At 44.2% G+C, this 16,101-nt stretch overlaps 1 pseudogene; it reads left to right on the top strand.

Annotated features, from left to right (window-relative positions):
* Positions 1–1,572: 1,572 nt before the first annotated feature.
* LOC127681972 (uncharacterized) lies at positions 1,573–1,746 on the top strand (annotated as a pseudogene).
* Positions 1,747–16,101: the final 14,355 nt, after the last annotated feature.

Raw genomic sequence — 16,101 nt, 5'->3', positions numbered from 1 at the left:
CAGACCCCGCCCTTAATTTCTCCCAGATCCTCTCCACCACCCCACCTTTGCAACTCCATAACTTCCCCCCTCCTCTTTAGGAAAATTAAAAAAGAAAAAAACCATGAGAAGCACATATACATACACACACGAAAAAAACATAGGAACACAAAATCAGAGCCCATAATATTCAAGGAAAAGACCAGTAAAGCTTAAAAACAAAAGGCAGTATTAGAAAACAAACCAATCAAAGAAAAATAAAAATTAAAAAAAAAAGAAAGAAAACAAACCAACCAACCAGCAAAACTCCCAACAGATCTTTGTGTTGGTGATCTACTGCTAGACTACACGGGAAAAACTCATTTTTCCCTTTGTGAGCAGTAATCAGTGGAGACAGTTTCTTGGCCAAGGTGGGGAAGTCCGTGTCCACGTCCCATCTCAGCAGTGCGACCCCAGCAGGCTTGGACCTGTGCAGGCCCTGTGCATGCTGCTAGTCTGTGTGAATTCCTATGTGCACCTGCCTTCCTATGTCTAGAAGACACCGTCTTCTTGGGGTCCCTCATCCCCTCTGCCTCTTACAGTCTTTCCACCTCTATTTCCACACATTTTCCTGAGCCCCTAGGGGAAGGGTTTAATGAAGACATCTAATGTAGCACTGAGTTCTCTTTTACCCTTTGCACATTGTCCAGTTGTGGGACCCTGTATTAACACTTATCTACTGAAGGAGGAAGCCTCTTTGATGATGACTGAGTGAGACATTGATCTACGACACTGTGGAAGAGTGATTTATTATTATTATTTATTATGTTTCTTTAGCCGAACTATAACATTTGGTTTTTCCTATAGCCTGTACCTGGTCTCAGGTTCTTGGCCACCAGAGCACTATCAGACATGGCTTCCATCTTATGGAGTGGGCCTTAAATATAATCAGCAATTGGTTCTTCCTACCACATGATGACCTGCTGAACCAGTGTCACACAGGGATCACCATTGTGGACTGCAGGGATTGTAGTTAGGCCAGTGTTTCCCTTTCTCCTCCAATTGCATGTAGAGTCTATTTCAATACCATGAACTCTAGTCGGTAGGAGTGAAGGCTCTAGTTGGTCACAGTCCAACTTCTCTGAGTTCAGTGAAATCTGTGAGTGTTGTCTTCATCAATGGGACACTCAGTTTGTGGAGAGCAAACAATAGCTGTGGAGATAACGCTGAGTTGTTTGTGGGTTTCCATGGTTTCCCTGGGGACCACCACTCAATTAGTAACAACCCATTCCTGGCCCTGGAGAGTTCACTTAATGGTGAAGGATGTTCAATTGGGGCTTTGTTGCCTCTGTTATTCTGTGATTCCATTTATATTTTTTCGGAATTGTACATGTTTTGTGAAGCTTCTGCTTCCATATGTTTTTGTATGATCCCTCAAATGGTTCTTACTGTTAATTATCCCTCCCAGAATTCAATTACCATCTTAACTGACATAGAAAAATGGAAGCTACTTTACTACATTAAAAAAAAATAAACAAAAGATGTAATTAAAAAATTAAATGACTCTGTGAAAGTTATGCCATACAAAAGTACTGGTCTCAAAACTAGTTTATTAGCTTTGCGCAGTGGCAGTATCGCAGCCAATGAGGTTTATCCAAGGCGCAATTATTGCTAATTGAAAACTAGTTTCTCGCTACAATTGGATACACAATACCACCAACAAACCCTCTCATTCTATGTCAAATTTAAACCTATTTCATACTGCATTGCAACAAAGTCAAAAGTAGGACAGTCTCAACCGAGTGACTTCTTATATATTTGGGAAACTCTACTAATAATTGTTTTTCTCAAAAAAATAATGGTATCTACTACTGGGAACAATCACAACCCATTTAACCCCCAAATGGGAAGGGAGGTATGACCAGGTCCTATAACATTCTTGTAATGATAAGATTATTTCCTTATGATTCTGTAAGAACTGACTTCCTGAAAACTCAGGAGGAGAGGACAGTTTTTAACATGCTGCAATAGTATAGCATTAACATAATGAGCAAAAGAAAAAAAGATTACATTAAATCTGGAACCGCTCTTATCAAGGATGTCTAAGATTATGCAGGAAACATCTCATCCCTGTGAAATGAAGGATATAACATAGAAAAAGACTTGAGTGCCTTTCCAAAGGCATGCAATACTTTACCTTCTCTAATAGCTAAGATGTAACTACTGGATAAAATTGGAACTATTTAAGCAATTTCATAATATACATCAAAAAGTTACTAAAATACATTGCTTGGGTGGGCTGTAACACATACATGCTTACTTGTACTATGTTGGAAGTGTGCAGGAAGATGCATGTGCGTGTGTGCTGCAGGTGGCGGTCTTTCTTAGGTCTTGCCATCTGTGTGCACACTCATACCATCAACTGGAAACCAGTCCTCACAAACAGATACATGCTAACAGTGGGAATGTAAGGGTGGGAAAGTGAGAAAGTCCTTAAGACTCTCTTAAACAGAGTTAAGACCTATTAGGTCAAATCCTGCTGGGTAAATAAACTACTCCCTGATGTCAGTTAGAAACGTTTGGAGGTGCATTAACTTTTTCAGTCCCCTAAGGTACTGTTTAGTAAATTACTATTCCAGTGAACTAAATGATACCCTAGGGGCCTGAAAGAGTTAATGCACCTTCAAAAATGTGCAATTTACTCTCTTCTCACCAGTAGGACAGCATGCACCTGCACACCCCTGCCTCTCGGACTGAGTAAATTTAACACCCGACTACATTCCTTCCTCTCTTCATTTATTCACTCTCCTGCAGTTCCTTCAGGTCCGGCTTGGGAGAGGTGATTTTCTAAACATGGGAAAGCATTGCTAGGAACTATCAAGAGACTTTAGAAAAGTGCATTTGTGGGTGGAGAAGTAAGAAAGAAGGGGCATTCTGTGGTTGCTTGCAATGAAGACACAAAAACAAAGCAATGTGCCAGAAGGGGGCTGGGGAACATTGAGCTGGCAAAGCAGAAGGGCAAGCAACTCTTCAGAGGGGCTCAAACTTGGGTGTGAGAAGTCTTCCGGAGCTCTTAGGAGCTCTGCTGTTTTTCCCCAACACACACAACAAGCATCCACAGAAGCAGGCTGATCTGCATGCTTGGACTGAAGGGACAAGGTAGGGGGTGAGGCCAGGCACATGCCAAGAGCTAAGACCCCCACTTCCAGTTCTATCAAATTCATTCCTCCTCGAGCCATGGTGGCTCACACCTGTAAGCCTGGTGCATGAGAAGCTCCAAGCAGGAGGCTCCTGGGAGCAAAGCCAGCCTAGGTCAGTGAGATGTGCCTCAAGGATCCAAGAAAGGAAGGAAAGCAAGGGAGTGGTGGAGGAGTGGGAAGTTGGGGAGGAAAGGAGGAAGAAAGGAAAGGGTGAGAAGGAAAGAAAAGGGAGTCCGATAGGGAGGAAGCAGTGGGAGGGAGGGAGAGGAGGTGGAAAAGATGGGGAAAAGGATAAAGAAGGGAGGCAGGAAGGAAAGAAGGGAGGGAGGAGAAGGAAAGAGGAAAACGAAAAGAAAGAGGGAGGAGAGAATGGAGGGAGAGGAAGGAAGAAAGGATAGTGAAGGAAGGGAGAGGAGGAGGGAAAGAATGAATGCAAGAAAGAAGGAAGGAAAGAAGGGGGAAGAGGAGAGAGAAGAAAAGGAGGAAGAGGGAGGGAAGGAAGAGAGGAAATGACTGTGAGGAGGAGGAGAAGGTAGACAGGCAGGCAGGAGGGAGCAAACAAATGAATGAATGAACGAACTAACAAATGAATGAGGAGAAAGGAACAAAGCAGAGAGGGAGAAAGGAATGGTGTGAAGTATCTGGAAATTGGGATAGCTGTAATGTTTCAAAATTAGAAGAGAGAAAAACAGTCCTGAGCAGAGCTCAGGGATGAAAAAATAAGAGGCTACAGGCAGTTCTAGAGGGAACGTTCATGGTCATTGTCAGTTTTAAAGAAAATCCATCCTACTCAGAGTAGGTTCCTTTGTGTGAGACAGGGTTCTCTGGAGAGATGAAGCAAGCAGTCACGGTGGAGGCTTGGTGGTCCCACGTGTAACGACTGGAGTTCCAGCCATGTAGGAATTCAATTCTAAGGGTCATCTGCTAGTAGAGATCGTCCTTCATTCTGTTGGGGCCTTCAAGGGATTAGGTAAATCTGTCCTCTTGATGAAGACAATCTTCCTCACTCAGAGATGTCCATTTCACCCTAAGCATAGCAAGTTAGCAGAAGGGAACAGGCAGAGGCACTGTGAGGCAGGGACACTGTTCATCCTTACACTTCAGGACGCAGAGCAGAAGCTCATTACATTCTCATCATCCATACCAAGTTAGAGATCCAGGTCTCATGGTGATACTGTAATCCTTTAAGGTCATTTCTCAAAACAAACAAATGAAAACAAGCCTCTGGCTCTGTGATAGGAGTCTGACTTTGGAATCAATCACACCAGAGTCCTGGTTGCCCCAAAGAGCTAAATGAACAAGTAACTTAATCTGCTGAGCTCTGATTTTTATCATCTGCAAAGGGCCAGTCATTGGTAGCACTCACCATATGCCACAGACCATTGGTGACACATGTGAGGGCTTCCTCTATAGCCAGACTACAGTGAATGCCCAATGAAGGGTAATTGTAAATGTTCACTCAAGAGTCTCCCAAATCCTGTGCGTTCTACTCTCAATCCCTTGACTCATTGAATATGTGTATCTATACATAAACATCAGTGTGACTGTGTGCACACATTTGTGTGAGTATGTTTGGACATACAGTAGTAAAGGCATGTCCGTGTCCTTAGCCCTCCAGGTACCCAAAGTCCACTTGCTGGCCTGTTGTGTGACAGATGCTTCTTTGAGGGAATAGACAACTTGGGAGACATCCTATGCACAGTTCTTTCTCTCCGCATGTCCCTCCTCTTCTAGATTACCTTCATGACCTCTTTTCTCTAAAGGAGAATTGTCTAAAGGAACAACTAAAGGAAATTCTAAATACTAAAACATTTGTTTTGATCACCAGAAAATTAAATAAAAGCCTGGCTCAGTTGAGTTTCTCACTTCCTGAAAGAATTGGCTGAAGGTTTCTCTATCAACTCTACAAAGAAGTTGAGAAGGGAAAAGCAAGTCTCTAAATATTTCTACCTAATTTCCAAAAGAGTAATTAGTAAATAGTAATTCAATCTTGCTGCTAAATATGCACATAAGTATTTTATAGGCAGTCTCATTGTGCAACCTAACCACAACATTCCCATAAAACCAATATCTTGCTCTTAAAATACCACCAATAAACATGATGGGTTAAACCTTTATTGTTACCTGAGATATGACTGAATAAGAATGGGGCCACAGGTCTCTCCCCTCCGGGTCAGTGCATACTTTTCAGTAGCCAGTGCCTCAAAAGAGAAAACGTGCTTTGAATGCAGCAAGTAAATACACTCTTGCAAGTTGGGTCAAGTTGGGTCAGACAGGGAGCATTACCTGATCTAGCCTTGAAGCCAAAAGCGCCCACACACTGCACGGATTGGATGTAATTGACCTGGCTTGCTTTGTTGGAGGCAAGGCAGCCTATTTAGAAGCTGTTTCACTAAATGGGACAGCTTTCTAAACCGGCCACCCCATAAGAAAGTGAAAGGAAAGGCAATTACTGGCCTAAATTGAGCATTTAGCAACTGCCGGAGGGGAAGGTCAATTGAAGAGGTTATGGACAGCGAACTCATCACTAAGCAAAGATAATCTGATAAGATTTTTAAAAATACTCTTGCTCAGTTCTTTGAAACTAAAATGAGGGAGGGGGGAGGTATCTGAGGTGAGGCTTGCCTGGCAGTCAGGAAAACATTGTTGACTGCCAAATTAAAAAAGTGTGATTCTAAGATCACAAACCAGAAGGAGATGCTCCCAGGAGCCATTGTTTTAGCAACTGTATCAGGTTCTGTGGGATTCAGAGGACAGAATGTCTGTGGAGATTAAATCCATAGAGAGAGAATTCAGGCTTAAGGCCTTTTCCAGATCAGTTGCTCTACACATTTGCAGTAATCTCCCGATGATAATAGTCGTTCAAAACCAATGTCCTGCACTAAAATGTCTAGTGCTAGAATCTCACAATACAGTATGTCTGAGATTAATATGTGTGCCCTGTTTGGGTCCATGAACTTATTTAACATTTATTTGCTGCTCTTGTGGGTTGGGGTGCATGCCACAGTGCACGTGGAGATCAGAGGACACCTTGCAAAAGTCATTTCTCTCCTTCCACTGTGGGATTCCAGGTGAGCAGCTTCACGCACTGAGCCATCTCACAGTGGCTCTCTATGTACATGACATCAAGCATAGTCCAAGAGAGGCATCAATAAGCAGATGTGACACAAAAGCCGTATCCATCTTTCATTGGAGTTTGCAAAGCTGGTGCCTTCCCTCTCACTATTCCTGGGAAATAAGCTTTAATTGGCCTGTTTTTTGGTAAGGCACCACACATACCATTTCTTCTCTCAGCGTTGTTGGCTACTTGCTTGTTTATAGTGAGGGTAACATTTTTTATTAAAGATTAAATGCATTCAATTAAGTGCATTCAATCATCAGAGCAAAATAGGCTGTTTAATATAGCATAGTTGGAAAGAGTGATAAGGTAAAGGGAGAAACATCCTCCCTCAGTCCTCAGACACACTGGAATCTGATCTGACGACTGACACATTCTGCCTCAGTCCTTAGATTCATGCAAATCTGATCTGATGACTCTAACCCTTTTAAATACCAAGAGCTTGGGATAGACCCTAAAAACCAAGTGGCAAAGAAGCATTTTAAAGCCCCCCTTTTGAAAAATCTATTCATTTTTATTTTATATGTATGGGTGTTTTGCCTGCATATATGTCTGTGCAACACCTGTGTGCAGTGCCCACAGAAGGTAGGCACCAAAAGAGGTGTCAGATTCCCCTAAACCAGGCTTACAAGGTGTTGTGAGCTGCCAGGTGGGTGCCGAGAATCAAACTTGGGTCCTCTAAAAGAGCAGTCAGTGCTCTGAACCACTGAACTCTAGCCTCTGGAAGCAAAGTATTATTTTAAACCACTTATTTAAGTCAATCCAATGAAACAATGAAGTAGAAATCCACATAAATAAAAAAGCTCAAAATTGTAATAAACTCTCACATATTTATCCATATATTTGTTAAGTTTTTGAACAAACACTCTTCAAAAGGAACTTGAAGACAACCGTGTGACTTCAGAGTCGCCTCAGAAAACCTCAGCCTGGGATATCCAAACTAGCGTGTTGACATCTAATGTAACTTAACAATACCAGCAGGTGATCTTTCAATGAGCTACAGTATCTTGCCCTCCATGTAATGGGACTCACATGAAGAAAGGGACATAGCAAGAATATTCACAAACAGAAAGCCACAATAATTAGCACCCGAAGAGTTGGCTAACGTTGCTACTAACCAACAACAGATAAACCACCAAAATCTGAGGCTGATGAAATGGCAGAGATGTTTAGACATTATAATACTTAATGGCTGCATAGTTCTGAAAAAACTCATGCATTCCCTGAGTGATTTGAAATTACAAATTTCTTAGAAGGCAATTTTTCTATCATCTTAGAATAAAAGCTCAACACACCCATCTTTTTTTTGTTCCAGCTCTTTAACATTTGGCTGCTCTCTGGAGAAAATAACTGTGCATAGTGAATCCATGAAGCTCTAAAGAGGACTTCAACTCACAGAACAATGATAATGGGTGAAACAGGATGCACCCCAGAGAGGTCATGCAAGAACTCTAGGAAAGGGTAAGAGCACTGGGGAGAAGACCCCATGGTTACGAGCACTTGTCCTTGCAAAGGACCCAGGTTTGGCCTACAGCAGTCACATGGTGGCAAACAACCATTTGTAACTCCAGACGAAGATAATATGACCCCAGTTTGTGACCTCCTTAGGATCCAGGCACATATATTTGATGTATATACATACATGCAATAGAAACATTAATATACATAAAATAAATCTAAAAAGAAAATTATGAGTCCCACTGGAGTCCTTCCTCAGCACAGCTGAAGGAGGATGCCAAGCCCTTCTGTAGCCTGGTCCTCAGGCAAAAGGAAAGCCAGATCCTCAGGCCATTTCCCACACCCAGAATCAAGGCTGAGGCTTCTATACCCTGCCTACCTGAGCTCATTCCCCTCCTGGTCCCTTGTTCTTCATAGATGCCAAGTCACTCTTTGGCACAGACCTAGCTACAACCTCAGCCTCACATGCCCTTCCATACCATCAGACCAGAGTCTTCACACCGTGGTCTCTGCCGGTGAATCTAATCTTAAAAATCTCATCTTATGCTGCAGCACCAAATTCATACTGGATGCATTTCCCATGCCTCTAGTCCTCATTTTGTCTCCAGGACATGTATCATCTTCTAACAGTCACCATATACTAATGTGTTTATGTGTAACTACACATAATTAGAAAACTTCCCATATCATTTCTTCTCAGTGGCACATTTACCAGCGTTGTGTCTGTTTACATCATTACACAATCTCCAGCATTCTTTTTAGTAAACAACTAAAATCTTTCCCTATTAAATAACAATTCCTCTCATTCACTACTTCCTTTGGCCCCTGGCAGCTACCATTTTATGTTCTGGATAAACAAATCTAATACTAGAGATAACTCATATTCTTGGAATTGGATTTTGTTTGGTTTTATTTTTCAACTAGAATTTCTCACCTAACATAATATCATCAACCCCATGTTGGATTATGCATAGGAATTTTCTTCTTTTTAAAGGCTGCATAATATTCCAGTGTGTAAGTACAGCACTGCCAGGTGGCATGTGCCACAACACCCAGGGCTTCTATTTTTTAGCTCATGTGAATGAGTTGTTCTCATTGACTTTCATCAGTGGCTGCAGTTGCCTTGGAGTTATAAACATTCTTTGAAACCTTGCTTCAAGTTCTTCTGGCTACATGACCAGAAGTAGAACTTCTGGGATAGAGGATGATCCAATTTTTTGCTTTTTCAACTCTACTTCATGGTGGCTACACACTTTATACAGTCCTATCACCAATGCCCTGTGGTTCCAATTTCTGCATGTCCTTGACAACACTTGATATTAACTGTCTTTTCTTGTACAATAACCATTCAAACTGGTGTGATGTGAAAATTCATTGTGGCTTTGAATTACCTTTCCCTCAAACAGCTAAGCATTTTTTCATGGGCCTGCTGTCCAACCATGTATTTTTCTTTGAGAAATGTCTATTTGCCAGTTGCTAAATGGGGATTTCATTGCTGTTTTGTTATCAGAGTTCTTTATATATTCTATGTCTTAACTCCTGATCATATATATGGTTTGTCAACATGTCCTCTTAGTCCACAGGCTACTTTTCATTCTGCAGAAGATGCCCTTTGGTGCACAGAGGTCAATGGCCTGTTCTCTGCCTCTGCCTCTAGGATGCCAGCTCTCTCAGGGTAGACAGGCTTATCTTGTGTACTGCTGTAACTGCTGCCCTCTTGAGCAGTTCTTGTACTTAGTGGGTTGCAACAAGGATTTGCAAAACAAATGTCCGTGTGATCAGACAGCTTAAAGATATGTGGGTTCTCTATGCTTCCTAAATCCCTCAAACAATGCAAAGGTGAATAAAATCTGAAGCATAATTAATAGTTTTTAAAATGCATAATTATCAAGTAGACTTCCTGAATGAAGAGCTTTTTTGAAATTCTTCTCTCATGAGCAGCTAGTTTCCCAGGCTAGACAGAAAGCCTGTCTGCACCTCTCTGGAATCCACTAAAGTGACAAGTCTGGATAAGTGCAGGCTCCCGCTTGCTGGGTAGTGTCCCCCCTCCAGATTATTGGCTTGCCTGGCCCCCACACTGCCCTCCGAGCCTGGCCTCCATCCCGTCCTCTTCCCTGCTCTGACCTGCTCCCCAAGGCCCTCACTTACATGGCCCCATGTCTGCTTTATGTCGAAGGTCCTGCTGGCTCTGTCAGAGATTACTTTGCTTCCATTGTTCACCAGGGACCACACACCAGGGCAGGCTCAGGTGCTCTTCACACTAAGGAGGCCTGTGGGAATCTCTGGGGGTGGGGTGGGGAGGAACGAGGAGAGCAGTGATTGAACAGTACTTAGGAGCGGGGCAGTTCACCGTCAACCCCGATTAATGATAATGGTAGATTAGAATCTGCTTATGGTTTCCACAGGGAAGCTGTGCCAAGAAGTTTGCAACGTGGTAGTTCAAAGGGTGCAGGGTCTGGCTGGTGCTGTACGCTGGCTTTTCACAGCAGGGAGCTCAGCAAGCTGGAGCTGTGTGCTCCAAAGGGTGGAGACATGCCTGACAGTGTACCCTGTCATAAATGACCTCCTGTCCCGTCAGGGGTACGTCTTCATTCATGTTTGCCGAGAGCCTCCCTCCTCGAGGCAGCCATTTAAAGAGAGTTTGCCTCTTCTCTATCCCCACCCTCCAAAAAAGAGGAAGTGCTTCCCAGCTTTGTTGTCCAGAAGCTACATACGAAGATGGACTTGAACTACTGAAGTTCACTTCCCAACCAGGCTGTTTTATCCCATTGGAACTTCGGCGAACCATTTCCACTTCCAAAGTCACCTTGTCTGAAGAAATGGAATGCTTTGAACACTGCCCTGAAATCTTTTATAAAACAAGCCATGAGGTTTGGTGTGTGAAAGCCAAAAAACAGGGTTTGGCACGGAGTAAGCGCTTGACAAATGTATGTTGTGACTATCGTTGCACAATTAGGGCAGGGTCAGAGGTCTCTTCCTTCAGAACAGGGTTTCTCAACCTCAGCCTGTTGACATTGGGGCCGAGCCTTCTTGCTTGTCGAAGGTCCTGTGTGTGTTGACGGATGTTTAGCAGCATCCCTAGTTCCCTGCTACTAAAGGCTGGTGGCAATCACTCATCCCTAACTCACCACCACTGCCACCGCCATTTATGACAACCAAAAATTCCTCCTGCCAAGTGTTCTCAGCACAGGACTGGAAGAGGGCAAAAGGGGGAAAACTCACAGTCAAAACCACTGGACTGAAAACTGCTGCTTCCAGATAAACGGCAAAACGCTGATGGATGTGTCAGCCAGTATGGGGGCGCGGCAACATTCCTTAAGTTTGGAGTTTTAGTACTCCCTAAGGGCTCTGGAGGCTGCAAGACTAGAGAAAGGGATCCTAGCACACTTCCCAGCGTTGTGGTCCTGAGTTGTCTTTTCTGGCAGGTGTACACAGACTCTCTTTCCCTGCCCTCCAAATGGGCGCCACCACTTATTAGCTTCCACGTGGCGTAAGTAGTGACCTAAGGGGGAAAGTGTCTGACTAGACAACTGAGTGCAGGAGTACACATCTCTGCAGAGTTCAGCACCCGGCAGGACTCGGTGCACAAGGAAAGCTCAGTGAATGAAACCAAAATCTGAGTCTGGCCGCCTTAGTTGTTTCTTTCTGGCTTCCTTACTGTCTTTTTGTTTGCTTTTGTTTTATAGAACAACATCACCTTTCAAAAGCAGCATAAACTATATAAAATGGAAATCTAGGTGGCCCAACAGGGAAACAGAAACACACACACACACACACACTGATATGGGAGGTGAAGTATGCGGGACACATTCACAGAGTAGGTCAGGGACAAAACTTAGTCATCTGGAAATGATGGTTATGGTAAAAGAAGCCTTGGCACAAATCACCTGGTGCACCTGGCTTTGACATGGAGACCTTTCTTGAAGGCCGGGGCAGTCAGAAATGACAAATACCATTTTCTTTGCCTGATGAGTGAAATAAAATGCAGTGAAATAAAACCTGGGGATTATGATAATCAACTACCTGCTCATGAGTCACCCATGTTCTTCCCAGGGAAATGAACCCAGGCTGCCCCCAAATAAGATGCCTTGAGTTATGATCTCTCTGTGTAGTCGTCTTGAGGTTTAGGAACTAGTTAGAGTGCTCCATTCTTTTTGTTTCTTGGTTTGTTTGTTGTTTTGTTTTTTTCAAGACAGAGTTTTTCTGTGTAGCCCTGGCTGTCCTGAAAGTCACTCTGTAGACACTGAACTCACAGAGAGCCTCCGGCGTCTACCTGTGAGCGCTGGGATTGAACGCAGGTGCCACCACTTGGCAGACGCATCATTCTTGATAGTCTCCCTCCATCAATAGAACTCAGAAGGTGGTATTTGCAAAAATACATAAACTGTTTTATGAGGACACCATGCTATGGATTGTCATAAAATGGTTACAAATTTTGCCAGTGAGAACGGTGCCTATGTTAAACCCATGTCCAATGAGTGAGTCTTTAGAATCCAATGAACTCTGTATCAGCTTTAGTTGCTTTTTAGTAGTGATTCATTCTGGTTATCAAAATAATATCTCATACCAAATCACAGGAGGGACTGTTTCTCCATTCTGTAGCTCTAGCCAGCTCCAGACTAACTAAAGACGACATGTCTGGCCTGATGGTATGGCCAAAATAATTCCAGCAATACCTTCCATAGTCTCTGGCTTGTGATAGGTCTGGAAGTCACTGAGGACAATTCAACCACCTTTAGCTTCAATGCAGTGATGGATATTTGATGTGGCCATAGACCCCTGTTCTGAAGGTAGCAGAGCCCACGATGGCTCATCATAGCACCTGTCAGAATTGATAACTAATCGATCACCACAATTTATACCTGAGATGTGCAATATTCCAATTGTGAATGAAATGTTCTGGTTTTCCATTTATGTCAAAGCACAGAGAGTAACTTTTCTGTTGTGCTTAGTGCAAACTTAAGAGTAGACGGAGCCGGGAAGTTGTGGCACCTGAATGCAGAAATTCTATGGTTACTGTGGCCCTGGTTCTTGGGATTATGTTTTAATTCTTTCTATCCACTTTCACTTAGAAGCTTCTGAAAGACAAAAATAAATAAAGGCTGTATTCTCCTAAATGTGACTACATGTGGAAGAGTGGTCAAGGTTGGCCAATGAATCAGCAATAAGTAACTTAAAAGAGAAGAACTTTGTAGCTTGTCAACTTGACAGATCTCTTCCACACTCTCCATTGCTCAGATGTGACTCCTGGGTGATTTGGCTGGAGAGAAGAAATCTTTGTGGTATCGGGAATAGTGGTTTTTGGGACTCCTTTGTTCTCCGTTGCTCGCTTTTCTTGTCAGAACTGAAGAAGCACCAGCCCCACATACATCAAGATAAGAGACATGCTTCCATTAATGCAAAGGGAGGCTTTGGCAAGAGGCAAGATGGATTTTACATTGCAGATGGTAAAGGAGGGTTTGTTCCAGGACCTTATCTGACTTCTGATCATCTGGACAGGCTTGCAGAAAGAGAAACATTGGTATTTACTTTAAAGACAAAAATTGCTACTTCATGACATCAAATATGCATTGCAGCTGCTTAGAAACAATGCTGTATGGAGATCCATTGCTATTCAGTCTACGTACATGAGACAGGCAGTATACTGACAAGAAAACCATAGGAAACAGCCAGTTAAAGAAAGTCAAGTCAACACATCTGGCCTCCTCCATGAACAGCATTCTACAATAACCAGAGGGTAACACAGTTAACAAGCAAGTGTCTGTTCACATTAAGAGAAACAGAACAGGAAAACACGGAGAACCACCTTCATCTGGTTCCTCTTTCCCAGTGTCTCCCAAAGAGAGCAAAGCTCACCTAGAAAAAGCCTAAAGAGCAGCCACTTCTGGAAGTCATAGCCTGGACAACCTACAGGAACTTACTCTTCCTGCCTGCCCATCTGCTCTGCGTGGAGATGCCACCAGAGCCATCCCAGCCTCTCCTCTCTCTCATTCCCTACTGATTCTGACCTGGGGACCCATCAGGTGCATTTCTCTGTCTGACTGTTCTCCGCCACCGTGGACATTACTCTCTTCCTTTTTGCTTTTTTCTGCCAGTTTTCCCTGGGTTTCGGGTCTCCACCACCATCTCCAGGAATCAGGACCTGCTGGTGGTAAGCCTAAGACCAGAACTAAAACATCTGCTGGGAGTGTTTGCGTCCTCTGGTGACCACAGAAACGCTCTCATTTTTCATCAGCTTTTTCCTTCTGTTTCTATAACCCCATCAAAACCAAATATACCCAGGCCTCCCCATCCATCTTGGGAAGCAAGACAAAACCACTCTCATTTAGCCTTGGCAGCGTGCCCACCCCCACCTTTCTCCTTCCTGCTCCCGGGCCCCTCCCAGCCATCAGATTCTCACTCCATCTCAACCATCCTCCCTCCAGGCTTAAGCGCTCCCAACTTGTCTCTGCTTTCTTTCATCAGACTCATTTCTTACATCCCTGAAGTTCTGTTTCTGGGGCTGTCTCCTCTCACTGCCCTCCCAAAGAGTTCCTCATAGTCAAAATAATTGAGTGCTCTCTCTCCCTCACCTTCTGCATCCAAATCGCCGTTTAATGGATCTCTTAAGTGTCCCTGAACTCTGGCCACTCTCTCTACTCTGCGTTCCGACATGTGAGGGATCCAGACTCCCTCCTCCTCCTCCTCCTCCTCCTCCTCCTCCTCCTCCTCCTCCTCCTCCTCCTCCTCCTCTTCCTCCCCCTCCTTCTTATTCCTCCTCCTCTCTCTCACCTCTTCTGTCTCCTTCCTGCTGTTCACCCTCCCATCGTCAGCCTTTTCCAGCCACGCCCACACCTTCTGAATGGCCCTGTCCATCCTGAACCACTGGAAGAAAACCCACGAGATGCAGCTCAACTTGTGAGACCGCAGTGAGCACGGCCTCAGCAGCCGCAGCAGTCCTGTGGAAGTCCCAGCTCTGGCTGCCCCTCCCTGGGTGTGCCCACACTCTTCATTCTATCGGAGCGACGCCCTCTCTCTCCCTTCCACCTCTTCCGCAACTGTGAACTTCTCATTCGGGACTTCACTCTTCCATTCTTTGACACGAAACTATCTTATACTTTATTTTGTATTTTGAGATGGAGTCCCATCGTGTGGCCCAGGCAGATGAAACATTTCTGGGTTGCCGTGACCTTCCGCTTTTAGCCTCCTGATGCGGTCGGTGCCTCTGTCTAGCTTTGACACCAGCTTTAGCTTTTCCAGAGGGATTATTCTCCCCATCTTGAAAGCCAAATAATACCTTCTTGACTGGACCTTCTTACTACTTATCACTCTGATTTTAAATAGCTTGTGATGGGATTGGAACAGTTGCTCTGCAGTTAGAAGCACACGCTGTTCTTGCAGAGGGCATGACTACAATTCCCACCAGCTATGCGCTGGCAGATTTGAAATGCCTGTAATTATATATCCTCTAGGGGGATACAATGGCTCTGGCCTCAGGGGGCACCTGCACTCATACGTGTCACATGCACATATACACACACAATTAAAAATAAAATTATATTTTTATCATCTTTAATCACTTTCTACAGTCCAGTCATTACGCCCCTCCTGGTCTGCCCTTGACAGTTTCTCATCCCATTCCCCCTCCCCTGTCTTCTAGAGGATGTCCCTACCCCCACCCCACCCCCAACAACAACACACACACACACACCAACAAGCCTCCCCACTCCCTGAGGACATTTTCTTTTAAATGCTTGTGGTTGTCACAACCCTCCAGACCACAAGCTGCTGGGCATAGCCATCTGCCCTCCCTGCTTGCAACCACAAGTTAAATATTCATTCCCCATCCTTCCACTCTTCACACCTCATCTGCTCTGTCCTTCTCAACTCCCTAGAGCCCTCTCCGCTGTTCTGCCTCCCTCCTTTAGCTGAGCCAAAAGGAGCAGAATTCATAAACCCTCGATACTTCTTTCTAGATAGTGTTTTCCCTGGAAACTCTGTTCCCCAGCCCAGTCCTCAGGTGCTGCTCCTCCTATTCTGTTACATCCATTCTGCTTCCTGTGCCTGTGGGCAATGCCATCCATCTAACGAGCATTAGCTACTTATTCTGTGTCCTTAGGAAGACAATAGCAAGCATCCCTGGCATCTTATGTCATCTCCTTGTGGTCTCTCCGGAGGGTTGTGCGCGCCTTCCCTCGTAACAAGCCCTTTTCGTGTAGAACACATTGCTCTGTTTCGGACACATCCCATGTCTTTAATGGTTTAACAGCGCCCTTCTTAAATCCATCCACCCCTTCTCTCGGCCTTTGTCCTTCTCCACTAGCCCTCTGTGCACTAATGCTCAGCGAGGACCCTGCACTCAAGTACATTTCTGTTGTATGGTGTTCA

Source organism: Apodemus sylvaticus, chromosome 3 (assembly GCF_947179515.1).
Source record: "Apodemus sylvaticus chromosome 3, mApoSyl1.1, whole genome shotgun sequence".
Classification (NCBI taxonomy): Eukaryota; Metazoa; Chordata; class Mammalia; order Rodentia; family Muridae; genus Apodemus; species Apodemus sylvaticus.
Note: the sequence above shows the minus strand (reverse complement) of the source record. Positions and strands in the feature narration are given on the sequence as shown.